The sequence below is a fragment of the Panthera leo genome, chromosome A2 (genome assembly GCF_018350215.1).
Source record: "Panthera leo isolate Ple1 chromosome A2, P.leo_Ple1_pat1.1, whole genome shotgun sequence".
NCBI classification, from domain to species: domain Eukaryota; kingdom Metazoa; phylum Chordata; class Mammalia; order Carnivora; family Felidae; genus Panthera; species Panthera leo.
The window spans coordinates 105,838,635-105,860,913 of record NC_056680.1 but is presented as its reverse complement, the minus strand read 5'-3'; the positions used below and the strand labels follow the sequence as shown (position 1 = coordinate 105,860,913).

The window sequence follows — 22,279 nt, the reverse complement described above, 5'->3', positions numbered from 1 at the left end:
GAGTCTCCAGGAAATTGTCTCCCTTGCTTATTGGGGCTAGAGTGTGTCTTTATCCTGCCACTAATGTACAATTGGATTAGGTAATGCAACCTTCTCCTGGTTGTTGAGTCATATTTCTCTCTGAAGAGCCCGAATATAAACTCAGTTAAAAATGCAGGAGGTTGGAAGGTAACCATAGATTTTAAACCCACAGCTGTAGTAATTTATCCTCCCAGGAAAGATATACTAGTTAGGATGCTATTATAAATGGACAACTCTGAGGGGAGGCAGCCATTTGAATCTGAATAACTCTGAAACCAAGTAATAACTTCACAAATAGGAATTTCAGATGGGAAAGATTTATGTATCAGGGAGGAATAAGGTGAAATAGATATTCTGAACAGAGCACAAAATCTTACATGCAGAGATAAATGCTGAGCTGACACATTACATTAAATCAGTGATTCTGTTGTTGTTTTCCCTTTCTTTGATAATCCTTTTTTGGCATCGTTTTTTTTCCCCTCCCCTTGGAGTTTCACTGGCACCCAAGGGTCTGTTCCTCTTCTCTTTAGCTCTTCTCCCTGTTCGTATATGTATGCTACTGAGGGGAGTCATTTGTTCACAGGCCACTTCCAACCATAGCTTCTAGTCCCAAGCTCTCCGTTACATTCTCTATGCTTCTCAAAGACAATAAGGATCCAGTATTGAAGACACACTGAAAGTCCTTCTATACACAAACCGCTTCTACATCCTAAAAGAAACAGTGCTGAACATACATCTAAAGCCTTTCCGTGACGGAACATTTCACAACTTGTTAAGAGTTCTTCCTTGTATTGGGCAGAAGTTGGCTGGAACTTCTTCGTACATATTTTATTGGACCCGTGGGGTCCGTGAGAAAGAAAGGTCACATCCCCTCCACATTACAATACTTGAAATGTCCAAAAATAATTACTATAGCTCCTTTACTATACTGCAGGCTAATCTTGTGTAAATTTTTTAACCATCCTTCATATGATATGGTTTGGGGTAAATACAGTAAATTACAAAAATGTGGTTACAGAGTGTTCCCATCGCCGTATGCAGATGCTTCTGCAGCTTGTCACAAGAGGGTGATGTAGTTTCTACACTACTTTAAATCTGGGTTTGTCTTTCAGCCTGCTCTGACCAAGAGCATATAAGAGAAGTTATAAGAGTTTTGAGTATAACCCTCAAGAGGCCCTGTTTCTTCCAGTCTCACTTTCTGGAATCTGACACACCCACGTGAAGTGGGCTGAAGAAGCCTGGGCTTGCTTCCCCGAGGATGAGAGTGGCTCAGTGGTCAACCACCACCCATTCTCAGACACACAAAGGAGGTGTCCCAATCTAACTACTGGCTGACAACAGTTGCGTGAATTACACCAGAGAAGAATTGCCCAGCTGAGCCCAGCTCAAGTTGCTGACCTCTAGACTCATGAGCAAATGAAATGATTGTTGTTTGAAACCACACAGTTTTGGTGTGGTTTGTTACCCAGCAGTAAATAATTGATCCAGTAAATTGTCCATTACCCATTTCATTACTCCATCCCTTAGAGTATCTATCGCTTCACAAGTATGACACCGAATACAGAATGCAGTATTTCCATCTCTAATTTGACTCAATTAGAATGGATCAAAGTTAGCCTTTCCTACATTATTCAGAGCTCATTTCTAAAATTATTTTTAATGTTTATTATTTATTTTTGAGAGAGACAGAGCATGAGCAGGGGAGGGGCAGAGAGAGGAAGACATAGAACCCGAAGCAGGCTCCAAGCTCTGAGCTGTCAGTACAGAGCCCAATACTGGGCTCGAATTCATGAACTGTGAGATCGTGACCTGAGCTGAAGTCGGACACTCAACCAATTGAGCCACCCAGGTGTCCTGTCATATATTTCATTTCTGTTGCCAAACTATCAAAATTGCTCTAAGTTCTATAGCATCACATTTCCGATCTCTATTACAACATTCTTTATGTATAAAAATAATACAGAAAATATTAAAATATACTTAAGATGCTTCATGGATTTCTACACAAATATTAATAATTTCTCAAAAAGTTTCTTTTCTGGGGCGCCTGGGTGGCTCAGTCGGTTAAGCGGCCGACTTTGGCTCAGGTCATGATCTCTCGGTCAGTGAGTTCGAGCCCCGCGTCGGGCTCTGTGCTGACAGCTCGGAGCCTGGAGCCTGTTTCAGATTCTGTGTCTCTGTCTGACTCTCCCCTGTTCATGCTCTGTCTCTCCCTGTCTCAAAAATAAATAAAACGTTAAAAAAAAAAAGTTTCTTTTCCTTGATTCTTTGCTAATTTACTCCCTTTTTTCTCACCTCTTTCTGAAAAATCCAACAGTTGGATGTGGATCATTTAGCATTAATCCTCTAAGTTATTTTTTCTTTATTTTTCACTTGTTTCTTTGTTCTAATTTATGTGATTTTCTCTTTTTAGCTTCCTATCCTTGATTTATATTCACTGTCATATCTTGTATTCAAATATAGTTGACAATATATTGAAATATTGTGTTAGTTTCAGGTGTATACCATAATGATTCCACAAGTCTATATGCTGTGCTTACCATGATAAGTGCAGTGTCCGTCTGTCACCATACAACATCATTACAATATTATTGACTATATTCATTGCCCTATGCTTTTCATCTCTCTCACTTATTTTTTTAACTGGAAGTTGATACCTCTTAATCCCTGTCACCTATTTCACCTATACCCCCCACCCCCTCTCCTCTGACAACAACCAGTTCTCTGCATTTATGATTCTGTTTCTATTTGTTCATTTGTTTTAATTTTTTAGACTCCACATAAGTGAAATGTTACAGTATTGGTCTTTCTCAGTCTGGCTTGTTCCACTCAGTAAATACCCTCTAGGTCCATCCATGTCGTCACAAACGTCACGATCTCATTCTTTTCTATGGCTGGGTAATACTCTGTTGTATTTATTTATTTGTTTGCTTGTTTGTTTGCTTGCCTGCTTGTTTGTTTATATGTCATATCTTCTTTGTCCCTTTATCTATCAATGTATTGATAGACAGTGAGGTTCTTCCCTATCTTGGTTATTGTAAATAATGCTGCAATTAACATACGGGGTGTTATGTACCCTCTAGGGTACATAGTAAATACCCTCTAGGTCCATCCGTGTCGTCACAAACATCACGATCTCATTCTTTTCTATGTCTGGGTAATATTCTGTTGTATTTATTTATTTGTTTGCTTGCTTGTTTGTTTGCTTGCCTGTTTGTTTATATGTCATATCTTCTTTGTCCTTTTATCTATCAATGTATTGATAGACAGTGAGGTTCTTCCCTATCTTGGTTATTGTAAATAATGCTGCAGTTAACATACGGGGTGTTATCTTTTTGAAGTACTCTTTCTGTATTCACTGACGTATTTTTAATTTTGAGAGATTTCTCTTTATTCTGTCATTATCCCTTTATATTAGCATTCAGCTCCCATTTTTGAGGTGTAATAAATACTCCTGTCTTTCTGATGATATTAAACGTAAGTTTAAACGTAAGTTTCCTCTTATTTCTTGTGTTGGGACTATTTCCTCTTGGTTTCTGTTTTGATTCTTTGTTTTTAATTTTTTAAATTTGGTGTATTTTTCTCTTATGTCAGAGACTTTCTTACAGTGTCATTAGCCGACACATCACATCTAATCATAAGATGCTGAAAAGCCAGTAGGGGCTTTGGTGGTGGGAGGACAGGTTTGAAAAGAGGCAGGAAGAACAAGGGAGGTTTGAGTACTTCGCTTGGGTAATGGGACAATCCTGTGTCAATACATTGCAGATTTTTTTTTTCTTTCTACTTTTTCTACAGGACTATTCGTTTCTCAAGAGCAATCTCCTCGGACTTCCTGTGTGGTATTATGGGAGTTAGGTAGGAAAAGAAGCATAAAGGCTCTCAAATCCACTGTTGTGATTGTAACTTGATCTAGTTGCTTTCTGTTCCATTCCCCTCTCCAGCTCCCACATAGGCTGGGTGTCCCTGAGCCCTGAGCTCCTCTGGTTCAGTTTCTTTAGAATAAGCTTCCACCCCCCCACTGATAGGGAGCCATTGACAGGACACAGGGTCATGAGAGAGTTGGGGATCCGGAAGTTAAGAAGAAGGCAACTGCCCATTATATGTGCAAACTTGAAACCAATATTCCTATCATTACTTCCATGCCTCACATCTTAACTACCTTGTTAACTGGCACCTTCAAGTGCTGAGTCTCCCTGCATTTTCGCAGTTTGAAGTATAGATTGACCCATTTCTCATCTAGCACCTTCTCTGCAAGCACTTTGCCCTTCACCTCCTCCACTAATCTAAGTGGGTCACCGCAACTCCTTCTGCTTCCCATCTTCCAAACGTGTGTTTAGGATTCTAGCCTGTCAGTCTCACTCCTCCATTTCTCTGCAGCCTTGTGAGTCTATACTTTTTAAATTTCTCTTATTGGCATTTCATTGGGATTCTCAAGAGGCAGAGATGAACGATGAGATACATGGGTGTGAGGATCGAAGTTGTGGAAATACTTTAGTTTAAATTAAGAAAGCATGTATTGTGATATTTTAAACCCTATAGATTGTTTCTTCAGTTTTCTGTCCTTAAAAAAAAAAAAATTATGGCATTGCTAACACTAAGATAACTCAAAAAGAAAAGAATTCTAAGAAAAGTGAAGATAAATTTTATTTTTAAAAAGATATGTCAACTCAGCAGGTTTATGGATATCACTGGAAAAGGCTAGAATTCCCAGACTTGGGGGGGAGTGGTGATTTTGTTACAGAATTGAAATATTCCTGAATGGAAGTGCCAAAGAATGTCCTCGTCTTGGTCCTTCATTCTGCAGTCACCATACATTTTAGATCAAGGTTGACAAACTGTAAGCCCCTGGCCAGTCACCTGTCTTGTTTATTGTAACACAGCCACTTGCATTCACTCACATGTTACCTGGAGCTTTGGTGATACAAACACTGGTATTTACACTAGAACCAAGTTGTTACAAAAACATTTACTGTCTGGCTCTCTACTGAAAAAGTTCGCTGACACCTACTTTAGTTGGCTAAGCTGCAGGAACAAGAGTTAGTGGCCACTGTGTTAAAAAATAAAATAAAATAAATAAGCAAAGAATCAGACGTGCAGAATAGCAACATTTTATCTTTTTTATCCAGATTAACGAGATTATTAAAATGATGTCGCTTCTTCACTATAAAAGGCAAGTAAAAACAATGCCTGCTCTATAGATTCTATTTGAAACACATTAAAGTCAAAATCTATTGCCACAAAACTCTTCATATCATCCCCTGAATTACCTAAAGGATCAAAGCATCTGGGAACTTGATTAAATTCTTTCATTTTAATCATGGTGGACACAGCATTATACAGGGAACAAAAGACACCTGAGTTTGAGCCTCATCTGTGCTATTAACATATTCTATGGCCTTGGGCAAGTCACAATCCCTCTAGATTTAAGTTTCCTTGCCCATAAAGACAGGGGATTAAATTGCATGGTCTTGCATTGGCTGTGATTCTGTAAGGTTGTGACGAGGACAGCTAACAGCTCCATCCCCTGCACATGTTGTTATTAGGCTGCTCCACTGGTTTTAATATTTAAAAGAAAAAGCATCAAGCACTAAAATGAGGAATTTGAAGCTGAGGCTATATTATGATTCCCCTACTTTTATACTTTATTTGGATTGCCTTAGAAAAATCATTTATGCAATTCCATGCTCCAGTTTCCTTTTTACTAAAACAGCAATAATAGTGTTGGTATCTTTACTATATCAAGATATACCATTCTTTTTGAAAAAGCTATTTGGGAAGATTTGGAAGAAAAAGAGGTACATAAATATTAAATTCTTGCTTCTAAATTAATTTTAGGTTATTATAATCTTCCAAAAAATACTTAACCTTGCCCTTTAAAATATTGCACGCAGAATGCAAATTAAATGCTAAATTTTACATAGTCCTTACTCATGTATGAAAAAATTAGATATTCTGCATCGTAGACAACTCTTCTGAAATAATGGCACCATGTAATATCACTGTTAGCTTTCCCAGCTGAGAAATGCTGTTTTCATGAATAGTGATAAGAAAGGAATTTGAATGGAATTTTACATTCTCATGCCTTGTTACATAAAATTGTCACTCAGGACTATAAATTTTATCCCTTTTATACCAAATATAAACTATCAATTTCAAATGTGTAGCATAGATTTAGATGCATTTCTTCCTATTTAATTTTTAAATGTCAGGTAAACAGTGTTAGGTAAAGAGAACTCTGAATATGATTAGTTAGTATTAGATACATTTAATCAAAACCATGTCCCCTTCTGATTATATATAATATTAAAAACCTTACTGTTTATGCACTATGCAGCAACTGGAAATGTCTGCCTCAGTAATCTAACTTAGGGTCAACTTGTTACAGAATAAGAATTGTAAAGGGTCTGTACCTTTTAATAAAAGGGTAAAATTACTTCTTTTCAAATATTCTTTCTTTGTTTTTGATACTTACAGTAATAATTACAATACTCAAATTTTACCTTGATAATTAAGTAGAAAATATAACTTCATATTAAATTAGTTATAAATGTTTGGGGGGGAGATAGCAAATTAATAAAAAAGAAATACTCTGAAGCAATATACTATTCAGTCTTTTTTTTTTTTTTTTTTTTTTCAAGATCTGTCCGTGGACAGATACTGTGGACAGTATAGGGGTCAGGAAAATTTAATGCTGTTGTTGAAGACCTTGTCATTTTTTGCTGAACCGAAATTATTTAAATATTTATGAAGTATCTATAAAGTTCACTGGAAACCCACAAAGCCTAATATGTATCTGAAGGGGTGTATGCTAACACCCCAACCTTTATAAAGAGCGACTGGTGAGAGGTCTGGTGGAACAAAGGGAAATATTTTAGTAACATGCAATTCTTCCTATTATGTTGTGTCCTTAAGACTGCTCTCTTCCTATCACTCACTGTTCCTCCAAAACAGATAAACGATATATATTGTTTTACGACCACCATTTAACTTCATATCTCTTGTCTTGTTTCTATAATAATGGTATATTTTACCCCTATCCTAGCATACGAACACTTCTCTTCCTTTATGAAGACTTTGCAGACTGCCTGTAGTCTTCAAGTTCCTGTGAAACTCACCTGGTTGACTTTTTCCTAATAGTTTTTTCCTCTATTGTTTTTTTTAAAACTTTTTTCTTTATATTTAGCCTTATGACTTTTTTTTCCCACCTGAATTTGCAGTTTGACTTTTTATCTAGCATTTCTCCTTTGAGTATTCTGATCATTGCAACCACCATGACATTCTTACCTCACCTCACCTCACCTCACCTCACCTCACCTCACCTCATCTCATCTCACCTCATCTCATATCTACGTAACATATGTTATGTATAATTCAGCTGTGGACCATTTAGTCAGTTCTAATCCTCCTCCTTTAAAAAATACATTAAATTCTGGGGTGCCTGGGTGGCTCAGTCAGTTAAGCATCTGACTTTGGCTCAGGTCATGATCTCGCTGGGTTTGTGAGTTTGAGCACTGCTTCAGGCTCTGTGATAACAGTTCAGAGCCTGGAGCCTCCTTCAGATTCTGTGTCTCCTCCTCTCTCTGCCCCTCCCATGCTCATGCTCTGTCTCTCTCTGTCTCTCAATAATAAATAAACGTTAAAAAAATTTTTTTTAATAAAAAATACATTAAATTCCTATGCATAAATATTTTCACACTTGTCCTATTTTTATTCCTAACATAATCCTTAAAAATTGAATTCTTAGTCCATGTGCGTATTTTTTTAAAGCTTTTGGTACATGTTACCAAATGCCTTTTTCAAACTTCAACAAATTTATATTTCCCATCATTGTTTTTACTTTTTGTCAAGTCTGATTAATAGAAAAATAGTATCCAATTCATTTAATTTTTTTAATTTTATTTTTATTTTTTAAAATTTACATCCAAATTAGCATATAGTGAAACAATGATTTCAGCAATAGATTCCTTAATGCCCCTCACCCATTTAGCCCAACCCCCCTCCCACAACCCCTCCAGCAACCCTCAGTTTGTTCTCCAAATTTATGAGTCTCTTCTGTTTTGTCCCCCTCCCTGTTTTTATATTATTTTTGTTTCCTTTCCCTTATGTTCATCTGTTTTGTCTCTTAAAGTCCTCATATGAGTGAAGTCATATGGTTTTTGTCTTTCTCTGACTAATTTCATTTAGCATAATACCCTCCAGTTCCATCCACGTAGTTGCAAATGGCAAGATTTCATTCTTTTTGATTGCCAAGTAATACTCCATTGTATGTATATGTGTGTGTATAGATAGATAGATAGATAGATAGATAGATAAAGATGTGTATATATATATATATATGTATATATATTTATGTATATGTATATGTTATATATGTATACATGTATGTGTATGTATATACATATATATATGTGTGTGTATACATATATATATGTGTGTATATATATATATATATATATATATATACACACACACCACATCTTCTTTATCCATTAATCCATCGATGGACATTTGTGTTCTTTCCATACTTTGGCTATTGTTGATAGTGCTGCTATAAACATGGGGGTGCATGTGTCCCTTCAAAACAGCACACCTGTATCCCATGGATAAATGCCTAGTAGTGGAATTGCTGGGTCACAGGGTTATTCTAGTTTTAATTTTCTGAGGAACCTCCATACTGTTTTCCAGAGTGGCTGCACCAGCTTGCATTGCCACCAACAATGCAAAAGAGATCCTCTTTCTCTGTATCCTCGCCAACATCTGTTGTTGCCTGAGTTGTTAATGTTAGCCGTTCTGACAGGTGTAAGGTGGCATCTCATGGTGGTTTTGATTTGTATTTCCCTGATGATGAGTGATGTTGAGCATTTTTTCATGTGTCTGTTGGCCATCTGGATGTCTTCTTTGGAGAAGTGTCTATTCATGTCTTTTGCCCATTTCTTCACTGGATTATTTGTTTTTTGGGTATTGAGTTGGATAAGTTCCTCATAGATTTTGGATACTAACCCTTTATCTGATATGTCGTTTGCAAATATCTTCTCCCATTCTGTCGGTTGCCTTTTAGTTTTGCTGATTGTTTGTTCACTGTGCAGAAGTTTTTATTTTGATGAGGCCCCAATAGTTCATTTTTGGTTTGGTTTCCCTTGCTTCTGGAGACATGTTGAGTAAGAAGTTGCTGCAGTCAAGATCAAAGTGGTTTTTGCCTGCTTTCTTCTCGAGGATTTTGATGACTTCCAGTCTTACATTGAGGTCTTTCATCCATTTTGAATTTATTTTTGTGTATGGTGTAAGAAAGTGGTCCAGGTTCATTCTTCTGCATCTCGCTGTCTAGTTTTCCCAGCACCACTTGCTGAAGAGACTGTGTTTATTCCATTGAATATTCTTTCTTGCTTTGTTGAAGATTAGTTGGCCATACATTTGTGGGTCCCTTTTTGGGTTCTCTATTTTGTTCCATTGATCTGAGTGTCTGTTCTTGTGCCAGTACCACACTGTCTTGATGATTACAGCTTTGTAGTATAGCTTGAAGTCTGGGATTGTGATGCCTCCAGCTTTGGATTTCTTTCTCAAGATTGCTTTGGCTATTCGGGGTCTTTTCTGGTTCCATACAAATTTTAGGATTATTTGTTCTAGCTCTGTGAATAATGCTGGTGTTACTTTGATAGGGATTGCATTGAATATGTAGATTGCTTTGGGTAGTATCGACATTTGAACAATATTTGTTCTTCCTGTCTGGGTACATGGAATCTTTTACCATTTTTTTGCGTCTTCTTCAATTTCTTTCATAAGCTTTCTATAGTTCTCAGTGTATAGATTTTTCACCTCTTTGTTTAGATTTATTCCTAGGTATTTTATGGTTTTTTGTGCAACTGTAAATGGGATCGATTCCTTGATTTCTCTTTCTGTTGCTTCGTTGTTGATATACTTTTAATTTATTATGATAAGGTAGGAGATTGGAAGCAAGTGATGTGTGTTTTTTTTCTAAATGATTATCTCAAAACCAAATATTTAATCATATAACCTCCTAATTTAAGTGCTACTTCATTACATTCTGATTTATGTACATTAGAGTGTAGTTCTGGATTTTTCCCTTACATTCCAATTATCTGTTAATTGTTATGCTCATACGACATTTCATTAATTAATAATATTAAATGCATTTAAAATTATATCTCAAATACTCTTCGTAAAATATTAGGACATATTTGTTTATTCTTTTTATTTATTTATTTTGAGAGAGAGAGAGAATATGAGAATGAGCACGGAAGAGGCAAAGAGAGGAGGAGAGACACATTCCAAATAGGCTCCATGGCTCAGCCCAGAGCCTGATATGGGGCTGGATCTCATAAACTGTCAGATCATGACTTGAAATGAAATGAAGAGTCAGATGCTTAACTGAGGCAGTCAGGCACCCATTTATTTGTTTATTCTTATAAGAAAAATCTGACAGTGATACTGCGTGAAATTGTGCTAAATTTATAGCCTTGCTTGGAGTGAAAAACATCTTTACAACATTCAGTATTCACACATCTGTCATCTTAATTTATGCAAACTTGTTATATAAAAATATATTAATTTTCCATAGATCTTTCACATAGCCTCTGTCCCTTTATTAGGTATATTACTGGGTATTTTATTTGTTTTGTTTTATATGAAGTGGCTTTTTTATTTTTATTTTTTATTTAAATCCCAGTTAGTTAACATTCACTGTGATATTAATTTCAGGTGTACAGTGTAGTGATTCAACAATCCCACAAAATACCTGGTGCTCATCACAGCCAGTGAACTCCTTAATTCCCATCACCTGTTTCACCCATCTCCCCCAGCCACCTCCCCTTTGATAACTCTTAGTTTGTTTTCTATAGTTAAGAGTCTGTGGGTGCCTAGGTGGCTCAGTCCATTGAGCATCTGACTCTTGATTTCAGCTCAGCACAGTTCATGAGATCAAGCCTCGTGGTAGGCTCCTTGCCGACAGCACGACCCCTGCTTGGGCTTCTCTCTCTCCCTCTCTGTCTCTGTGTCTACCCTGTTCAAACTTTCTCTCTCTCTCAAAATATGTAAAATAAAACAAAATTTTTTTCTTGGGTTGCCTGGGTGGCTCATTCAGTTAAGTGTCTGGCTTCAGCTCATTTCATGATCTCACAGGTTCAAGCCCTGTGTTGGGCTCTATGCTGACAGTTCAGAGGCTGGAGCCTGCTTTGGATTCTGTGTGTCCCTCTCTCTCTGCCCCTCCCTGGCTCATATTCTGTCTCTCTCTCAAAAATAAATAAACGTTAAAAAATATTAAAGTGTGTTTCTGGGTTTGCCTCTCTCCCTTTATTTTGTTTCTTAAATTCTACTTGAGTGAAATCATGGTATTTGTCTTTCTATGACGTACTTTGCTTAGCATATATATTCTCTAGCTCCATTCTTGTCATTGCAAATGGTGAAATTTCATTCTTTTCTATGACTAAGTAAAATATATATAATATATATATATACATATATTATGCATATACATATATATTATATAGTGTATATATTATAGTGTATAATACTATAGTATAATACTATAATACTATATTATAGTATATAATATATACACTATATTATATATATTATATATACATATATATTATATAGTATAAATAATATTTATTCATCAGTTAGATACTTGGACTGTTTCCATAATTCAGCTATTATAGATAATACTGCTATAAACATTGGGATGAATGTATCCCTTTGAATCAGTATTTTTGTATTCTTGGGGTAAATACCTCTAACCGAAATTGCTGGATTGTAGAGTAGTTCCATTTTTAACTTCTTGAGGAAACTCCATACTGATTTTCAGAGTGGCTGCACCAGTTTGCAATCTCACCAACAGGGCAAAAGGGTTCCCCTTCCTCCACATCATCAGCAGCATCTGTTGTTTCTTGTGTTGTTGATTGTAGCCATTTTGACTGGTGTGAGGTAACATCTCACTGTAGTTTTGATTTATATTTCCCTGATAATCAGTGATGTTGAACATCTTTTCATGTCTGTTGGCCATCTGTATATCTTCTTTGGAACACTGTGTGTTCATGTCTTCTGACCATTTTTTAATTGGATTATTCATTTTTGGGGTGTTGAGTTGCATAAATTCTTTTTTTTTAATGTTTTTATTTTTGAGATAGAGACAGAGCATGAGTGGGGATTGGAAGCAGAGAGAGGGAGACCCAGAATCTGAAGCAGGCTCCAGGCTCCCTGCTCCCAGCTGTCAGCACAGAGCCCGATGCGGGGCTCATACTCACTAACTGTGAGATCATGACCTGATCTGAAGTTGGACACACAACCCACTGAGCCACCCAGCACCCTGAATTGCATAAATTCTTTATATATTTTGGATACTAACCCTTTATGAGATATGTCATTTACAAATAACTTCTCCCATTTTGTAGGTTGCTTTTTTAGTTTTGTTGATTGTTTCCTTCACTGTACAGAAGCTTTTTATTTTGATGAAGTCCCAGTAGTTAATTTTTGGTTTTGTTTCCCTCGACTCAGTGACATATCTAGAAAGAAGTTGATATGGATGATGTCAAAGAGGTTACTTCCTGTGTTCTCCTATAGGAGTTTTATAGTTTCAGGTGCCACATTTAAGTCTTTAATCCATTTTGAATTATTTTTGTGTATGTAGTAAGAAACTGGTCCAGTTTTATTCTTCTGCGTGTTGCTGTCCTGTTTTCCCAACACTATTTGTTCAAGAGATTGTCTTTTTCCTATGACATATTGTTTCCTGCTTTGTCAAAGATGAACTGACCATACAGTTGTGGGTTCATTTCTGGGTTTCCTGTTCTGTTCCATTGATCTATGTGTCTATTTTTGTACCAGTACCATACTATTTTGATCAGTACAGTTTGCAATAGGACTTGCAATTGGGAATTGTGATGCTTCCAGCTTTGCTTTTTTTTTTTTTTTTTTTTTTTTTTTTTTTGTCTTCAAGATTGCTTTGGCTATTTGGGGACTTTGTGATTCCATACAGATTATAGGATTGTTTGTTCTAACTCTGTGAAAAATGCTGTTAGTATTTTGATAAAGATTGCTGTAAGTGTATAGGTTGCTTTGGGTAATACATTTAACAATATTTATTCTTCCAATCCATGAACATGAACATATTTCCATTTCTTTGTTTCCCCTTCAATTTCTTTCAACATTGTTTTAGAGTTTTCAGAATACAGGTCTTTTGCCTCTTTCATTAGATTGATTCCTAGGTATCTTACTGTTATTAGTGCAGTTGTAGATGGGATTGATTCCTTAATTTCTCTTTCTGTTGCTCCATTTTTGATGTATAGAAATGCAACAGATTTCTACACAATGATTTTGTATCCTGTGACTGTACTGAATTTGGTGGAATATTTCAGGTTTCTATATAGAATATCATGTCATCTGCAAATAGTGAAAGTTTGATTTCTTCCTTGCTGATTTGGATGACTTTTATTTCTTTTTGCTGTCTGATTGCTGAGGCTAGGGCTTGAAGTACTATGTTAAATAGTAGTGGTGAGAGTGGGCATCAGAGTGGGATATTAATTTTTTCTCAAAGCATTTTTGATTGAATGTAAGAATATTATTCAGAGGCGCCTGGGTGGCCCAGTCAGTTGAGAGTCTGACTTCGGCTCAGGTCATGATCTCATGGCTCTCAAGTTCGCGTCCCGTATCAGGCTCTGTGCTGACAGCCTGGATCCTGCTTCAGATTGTGTGTCTGCTTCTCTCTCTGCCCCTCCCCTGGTTGCATCCTGTCTCTCTCTCACAAAAATAAATAAACATTAGAAAATTAAAAATAAAATAATAAATGTAAGAATGTTATTCATGTAGATATATTTATTTTGTATCCACTTTTTGTATTTATACGTTGGTTTTAAACAATTTTAGTTGATTCTTTTTGGTTTCCCAATGAATCATCATATCCTAAATAAATAATTTTGGCACCTTGTTCTATGTCTTCCATTTCTATGAAAAGCTTCCAGGCTCTCTCCATGTTATTAAACAATGAAAAGTTTACACTGAAGCATAGACCAGAGTACATGTCTAGACTGCGACCTTGAAGGGTTATCCAATGTATCTCTCTCATGTCCAAATGTCCAGCATCAGTGATGAATTATTCTTTTAAAGGAATTAAAGACATTCCTTAGCTCTCATTCGATGTATTTTTTCAAGTATATATGTTTTATCTTTAAGAAACTTTCTGCTTACATTTCAGAGTAGGCTTTTTATTTTTCCTTTATTCTTCATGGTTTAATAGGTTCCTTAAGGATTTAAGAAGATACACAGCAAGCTGGACACAAATGTAAAGGAAAGCAGAGAAATCAGTACCCACCTGTGCCCTGCATAGAGTTTAGCATAGTGTCTGATATAGAGTTGGTTCTGCCTTAAACTTTAAGGAAAAGCCACTTCTAAAAGGCCTAGAAATAAAAAAATAAATAAATAATACAACTTATTGACTTGGATTACTAAGTCTAAAATGAAAAGGAACTTCTAACACTAACATCTTCACTTCTGGGTGCAAGAGAGAAATATCACTAAATGAAAGACTATCATCGATTAGAAAAGCAAATAAAAACTCTGTTATCAATTTAAAGTGACAGCATACTAAGGGAGCCTGGGTGGCTCAGTTGGTTAAATGTCCAACTTTGGCTCAGGTCATGAAGTCATCGTTCACAAGTTGGAGCCCCACGAAGGGCTCTGTGCTGACAGCTCAGAGCCTGGAGCCTGCTTCGGATTCTGTGTCTCCCTCTCTCTCTGTCCCTCTGCTGCTTGCACTCTGTCTCTTTCTCTCTGTCAAAAATAAATATTAAAAAACATTTTTTTTAAGTGACAGCATACTACTGCCACATTTTCCTCAGCCACATCTTCAAGAACAAATAAGAGCATTGAACAATTACTGGGTTTTAAAACTGGAAAATTACAACTGATGACAGATATCAATTTCTGCTCCAACTCTGGAAAATTTTTGTATTCATTTCTCCTTAAGTTTTATGAGGAAAACTCTATTATTGATGGCTCCCTCTTTAGGCATCTTTCTCAAAGTGGGGAAAATTAATGTAAGTACAGGGTTCCTTGGACTTTGACTATATCATGTAACATATTTAATTCATTTCCTTTTCTTGCCAAAACATAAGCTACCACTACTTCCATTATTATAGGAAATACAGAAAAATGACTGGAACTTCCATTTAAAAAAAAAAAGGAAAAGTGATGTGAGTCAAGAGATATTCAAGAAAAATAAAGTTAAATCTGACTTTGAGCATATCTTACAGTGGCCCATTCCTTTAGACAATTAATGCTTAGGCTTCACGATCATGATTTATTTTGAGATGTCAGTTTTAAGATCGTGAAGGAAAAATGTTCAAGGCAATGATAATGTCCCACTTTAAAGTTCTTGTGTTTCTGCTTAAATGGTTATAATAACACATGCTGTAGAAATTTTCTATATTTATTTTAGAATTACTGGTATGTGCATATGCATTATTCTTGGTAGGATGGGCATCTTCATATCTAGGGCATCCCACTATGATGACTGATTATGTTCCAGCTGGTCTTTCTCTACTTAGGAATGAAATTTTTTACTAGAGTAAATTTAATCAGACAATCTTGTTAAATGTGGCACTGGTCCCAATCAGTCGAAAGTTTTAAAAAGAAAAAATATATATATGAAAAAAGACAAAAGCTCTAGTCTTTAATGTCATGAACTTCTCCAATGTGAGTTCTGATTTTGGACAGACTTTGAATCATATCTTGAATTCATCACTTACTGGCTCAATTACTTTCAAAGAGCTGTGGAATCCCTCTAATTCTTGGTTTCTATAAGTTGGAGATTAGTATTAATAGCTACATTTCAGGCTTGTCATGAGGGTAAATTGAGATACTGTTTGCATGTATTGGCCAAGTGTCCCCAGATGGGAAGTAGGCAGTAAATGTTGCCTTTTGTTGTTACTATTATGTTTTCTAACCAGTGTCAAAGAATAATTTACAAACCAACCACCTGCATCATTATCTCTTGAGATACTTATTAAAATATAAATTCTAAGTCTCTCTCAGTACCAACTATTTCAAGATCTATAGGCTTGAGGTCTAGGAATCTGGATTTTTCTAAAGAATCCCAGGTGATTCTTCTGCGCATTAAAGTTTGAAAACCATTATTTAATCCTGGAATTTACTTTTATTTTTAATGCTGTTTTCTTATCATATAACAGGAGTTTAAAGTCGCTCATTAGTAATTGTATTAATTTATATTCTTAATATGCTATCTTCCTGGAAGATAATAAATGAGCATTGCTAGGTTTGTATTTTAAAAGCCCAACCCTGGGGCGCCTGAGTGGCTCAGTTGGTTGGGCGACCTACTTCAGCTTAGGTCATGATCTCACAGCTTGTGAGTGCAAGCCCCACATCGGGCTCTGTGCTGGCAGCTCAGAGCCTGGAGCCTCCTTCGGGTTCTGTGTCTCCCTCTCTCTGTCCCTCCCCTACTTACACACTGTCTCTGTCTGTCTCTCTCAAAAATAAACATTAAAAAATGATAATGATAAAATAAAAAAATAAGAAGCCCATCCCCCGGGGTGCCTGGGTGGCTCAGTTGAGCGTTAGACTTCAGTTCAAATCATGATCTCACAGTTTTTGGGTTCAAGCCCCATGTCAGGCTCTGCTCTGACAGCTCAGAGCCTGGAACCTGCTTCACATGCTGTCTCTGTCTCTGTCTCTCTTTCTTTCTCTGTGCACCTCCCCTGCTCATGCTCTCTCTCTCTGTTTCTCAAAAATAAATAAATGTTGAAAACAAAAATTTTTAAATGCCTATTCCCTTTCCTTCCTCCCAAGCTCAGGGCCATTGACAACTGCTTCCAACTTCCCTGGAGTCTTCCTGATCTCTTTTCTCCCTGCCCAGGACCACTTGGCTCTCTCTAATGCACTTCTTAGGCACTCTTCTTTTCTAAATATTTGAGCTTTTAATCATTCTCTAAATGGTAACTTCCAAGCCTCTGAATGTCCAAGTTAAAATCCTCAGAAATATAGCCCCTACCTCTCCTTTAAGCCATATCTCCATTCTGTCTCTGACACAGTGTATTCCAATAAAAGAGAAAAATTCATCATTTCAAGTAACTTATTCTGCCTGTTTCAGTGCCCTTCCTTCAGTCATTGAATAACTTTAAATTTCTTCCCATTGACATCATGTCCACTAAGATCCAGCTTGAACGCCACTTCCTCCCAAGAGCTTTTCCAAATCTTTCCAGCTGGAAGAGATTACCTTCTCGAAACCCTTAGTTACTAACATTCTTCTAACACTTAGATTTTTCTTTTTTGTATTATGTCCACTATTGGTTTTTTTTTTTTCTTTTTAAAAATTTCTTACAGACAAAAACACATCATCTCTTTCTCTTCATCCCTCATGGTGCTTGGCATAATCCTGATCTTAAGATGATTATTCTAAAGTAACCACTGAATGAATGAGTAGAAGCAACATGTGGCTTGCCAAAATGGTTTTCTACAGACACTCAACTTATAAAATATTATCTTTTGGCACTTTTTTAAAAGCTGATTTATTTATTTTGAGAGAGAGTGCACATGCAAGGTGGGAAGGGGCAGAGAGAGGGGGAGAGAAAGAATCCCAAGCAGGCTCCATGCTGTTAGTGCAGAGCCCCATGAGAGACTTCATCCCACGAACCACGAGATCATGACCTGGGCTGAAATTAAGAGTCAGAGCTTAAGCAACTGGGCCACCCAGGTGCCCCCCTATCTTTTGAAACTTTTAATTACTGTGGGAATGCAAGCAATTCTTGCTTTGTTGAATGTGTATGGACCTTGGAAATCATCTATCCAACACTAGCCCTGCAGTTGAGATACTTCAAACCACGATGACTTGCCCAAATCATACTGTTAAGGATGACACTAGGTCCAGTAGTATATTGGACTAATTCTCTTTCCTGATGATTTATACATTTATTTTGTCATGTATTAATATGCTTACTTTTCACTTTGGTATAGTATATTGTATAAGCTTGTATTAGTTTATTTTATTGCTTATAATGCTGTATTATCAACAATCACAAATTTTTACTGTGATACAACAAGAAGCACTGATCCTCATGCTTAAGAGACAGTTTGTTGACTATGTTTCAGCTGAACTACATTGGGTTCTGCTTTAGGCTGTGTTTCAGCTGGGCTCAGCTGCAGACTGACTGCTGGATTCAGGTTTTCTACATGTGTCTTCTTTGGGGACCATGCTAATGGGGCAGCGGCCACCTGCGGCTTTTCTTTCGTGGTATGTCACAGGGCCTCAAGAATTAGACTGAACTGTTCCCATTGGCCAATGCCCACGTTCCACTGGCCAAAGAAAGTAATTTGGTGAAGCCCAGTATAAATGCTTCTCGTGTTGGCGGGGGACTCCAAGTTGACAGGGCAAAGTGCATGGATGCATAGGAAAAATAAGAAGAACTAAGAATAATGATCTACCTACCCCATGTCTTTATAATTTGTTTTTACTATGTTTACATTTATATTTCATACCTGCAATAGGGATGTATGTCAAAATAGTTCATTTCTAAAGATACGATTATAGATATTCCTTATAACAAGTGCACCTTGAAAATAAAATAAGTAAAACTTTACCTACATGGAAATTTAGTTTCTATATCTCCGTTATTAAATTGGAAAAAAAAATGTGTATTCAATTTTGTCTTCACACTTGACAAAGTTTTTATATGATTGGCCTACACTAACCATTCTCTATTAGTCAGTCCTGCCCGTGTGAGAAATTACAGTGATTTCATTCATGCTAGCAATGTAAATAAGTAAAACTCTACTTAAAGATATTAAGGGATTTGGGTTTTGTTTCCTATTTGCACCAGCAAACAGAAGAATGTAAAGGTATGATTTGTAATCTGCAGTGATAAAATTCATGAGAAAATTTCTTAAAAGATATAAATTTTTAGGGGTACCTGGGTGGCTCAGTTGAGCATATGACCCTTGATTTCATCTCAGGTCATGATCTCCCAGTTTGTTGCATCGGGCTCCATGTCCGGCTCTGCACTGACAGCATGGACCCTGCATGGGATTCTTTCTCTCTCTCTCTTTCTATCCCTACCCTGTGCACACTCTTGTTCTCTCTCAAATAAGTAAACATTTTTTACAAAGATACAATTTTTTAATAATTACCCAGGTTGAATCTAATGCATGTGGACTAAAATCAGTTTCAGTTAAACCTTCCTTCAAGGAAACCTCATGGAGCATGTTTATATAAATACACTGCAGAGTATTTTACACATGTATGTTGACTGCATGTGAAAATGATATCATTAAACAAAATATTCAACTCTTTGCCTTCTTGAGTGATAACCAGTGATTGCCTATACTCTAGGCAAAATATTATGTAAGAATAATTTGTTAGGCTCTATTATGCAGTCTTATTTCAAAAAGCTTACTACTTAACTATGATACTTAATAAGATCTGTAACTTTGCATTTAGCTATACATTTTCTTACTAATTCTGGGATGGTGAGGGGTGCCTGGGTGGCTCAGTCATTTGAGCATCTGACTCTCTATATTGCCTCGGGTCATAATCCCAAGGTCATGGGATTGAGCCCTGCATTGGGCTTTACTCTGAGCTTGGAGCCAGCTTGAGATTCTCGCTTTCTCCCTCTGTCCCTCTCCAGCACTCCCACTCTCTATCTCTAAAATTGAAAAACAAATAATTCCGGTATAGGCAAACCTTTAATTCCTTTCTAGTTCCTTGTATAGAAGACAGAACAGTTTTGGAAAACTCAAAAAAATAAAAATTTAGGGCTTAATTCTCTTATTTTTTTCTTGGAAATTAATATGCAACTAGAAATTGTTAAAAAATGGGGTACTTAAGACCTCAGGTCTGAAAATTCAAGGTAAAGAGTTGTTTAAGAAGTATTATTGCCACAAATATAAAGATTCAATAATGTATTATCTTTAACTCTCAGTTATTTTTTTATCTGTTGGGTTGCCTACCAAAAATCTTTAGCCCAGCTTTCTTCTAAATTTGATGTTGTTATGGGCCTAGCAATTCAGATTTTGTTTTTCTTTTGCCACATACAGTTTAATAACTGCCAGTTCTCTGTTTTTTTTCCAGTTCTGAATAGTGTAACCCATCTGATGTGTTATTTGTCCCCAGCTGCCATGAATAAAGAATAGGTAAGAAAGATGCCACAGGGAAATGAGCCCCCCCAAACTATCATCATATCATTAAAGAGGGGGCACAAACAATTCATTTATTCCAGCCTAAATAGTTTTAGTATCTGCTGTCTCTGTAAGGTACATTGAAGAGGCAGGAAGTATGTTCTAATTTGAAGTAATTTGTAATGAAAATAAGTTGTTCATTTCTGTCTCATTACTCAGTATTGTATTGATTGATTTCAACTAGGGTTCAGGTCTACATCAGGCAAGAGCTATGTGCATGTTACTCTGAGACCATAGTCAACTTTGACAGTGTTGGTGCTTTAAAAGTTCCTTGGCTTTCATTAAAGTCATTTATTCGTATTCATAAGGAAAACTGTTCCAATTTTTCAGTACAAAGAATGCCAGACTCGTGAGTAATACTACCTTTACCGAAGTACATATGTAATGATAAAAAAGAGGATGTCTCAGTCTGGTTTTTAAATTTCATTTTTCATGAAATGAGGAATTAAGGGCACCTAGATGGCTCAGTTGGTTAAGTGTCTGACTTTGGCTCAGGTCACAATCTTGCGGTTTGTGAGTTCGAGCCCCGCGTTGGGCTCTGTGGTGACAGCTCAGAGCCTGGAGCCTGTTTCAGATTCTGTGTCTCCCTCTCTCTCTCTGCCCCTTCCCCCGCTTATGCTCTGTCTCTCTGTCTCTGAAAAATGAATAAACATTTAAAAAAATAAATTTAAAAAAATAAAATGAGGAATTAGAACTGTATCAGCTCCCAGGTCCCATCAGATAATAGGATGAAGTAGTAATGAAGAATTATTTAGTCATTATTTTTATATACCAGTATGCATAATGATCAAAATACAGAGCATATTCAGAATGGTCCTAAGTGTAGAACATGTGACAGGATTATTTGTTGAGATACTAATTTGTGTTTCATTTTCATTGCTATGGAAGGATCAGAAAAAAAATTAGCCATTTTTACTTAGTACCTCTATTCCACTCCTTTCCTCATTTCAGAAAGTAGCCTAGAATTTATATTACCTAAGGATAAACTTCCCTTCGAACACTTGTTTCAAAAGCCTCAGTTTATTAAGGCGTCATGCTGCACTCTGGAAAGAAAGGCAGAAGGAACGAGCAAGATACAGAGGAGAAGCATCAAAGTAGAAAAAGAAGATTGTCTCAAATAGGAAGGTGATGAATGGCTCTTACACCCGTGATTAACAGGGGTCCACACATCATTCCTTATAGAAACCCTAGAAGTGCAGAAGAACCTGGGGAAGTTTAGTTGAGTACTTGGGTCTTCTAAGGAGGCTTCTCTTGAAGTAGTTGACAAAGCTTCCTTTGACTGGCATTACCTACCTACCTTCAAGAAGAAGTAGGCTTGCATATTGAATATGTCTTCAGGAGTCATGTTGACTGAAGTTGCCTTCCCCCATCTTCCAGTCGTCCCATGAAATTCCTTGATTCCAGTGTGGTTCTAAAGAGACAGATAGATGGGGCTAAAATGACTGAATGTGGATCTCTTACTAGCCAAGCAAGAAGAAGCTTGGAGTCAGATTCAATTTTATTTAATGATGAAAAAGTTAATGTAACATTTATTCCTTGTGAGTTTAGGAACTAAAAATTATAATGGCAAGAAATATTAAGCAGTAAAAAATTCTTTGAAAATAAGCTATAAACATAACTGAATAATTAAATTAGAATTATTTTCCTTCCCCCGAACATGAAAAGTTAAATTCAAACTATACATAGGGAAATAGAGTGAAAATAGTGTTATTGTTTGTAGAATGGATCACTGTAGATAAAAATTCTCTAGGATTTTTAAATACACGGAGAAATTTAAAGATCTCAAACTTATTTTTATAAACCTAAGGGGTAAAAATTCTTAAATTCAGCCTTTTTTAGCACTTATAGATGTACATCACTACACATTCAAGACATCTGCCTCTACAAAGCTTAGTTATTTTAGGATATAGCCCAGTGAACTTGTCAGCATGATGTAGTGGTGAGAAAAACATTCTACTGTGTGTCAAGTATCCTGACTCTAGTCCCAGTTTCTGACCTTAACCCTGTGAACGTGGTTACATCACTGAACTTCTCTGATTCTCAGTGATATCATTTATAAGTTTAA

The 22,279-nt window shown here is 36.4% G+C and overlaps 1 long non-coding RNA gene across 2 annotated transcripts in view; it reads right to left on the bottom strand.

Annotated features, from left to right (window-relative positions):
* Window positions 1–22,279, bottom strand: part of LOC122213488 — a 46,747-nt gene that overhangs the window by 4,114 nt on the left and 20,354 nt on the right. The window contains exon 4 of one of the 2 annotated variants that reach the window (XR_006199541.1): window positions 21,512–21,625. This is a non-coding gene — a long non-coding RNA (uncharacterized LOC122213488). Of the gene's footprint in view, window positions 1–21,218; window positions 21,626–22,279 lie in introns of those variants that run through there. The other variant, XR_006199542.1, reaches the window with a different exon arrangement.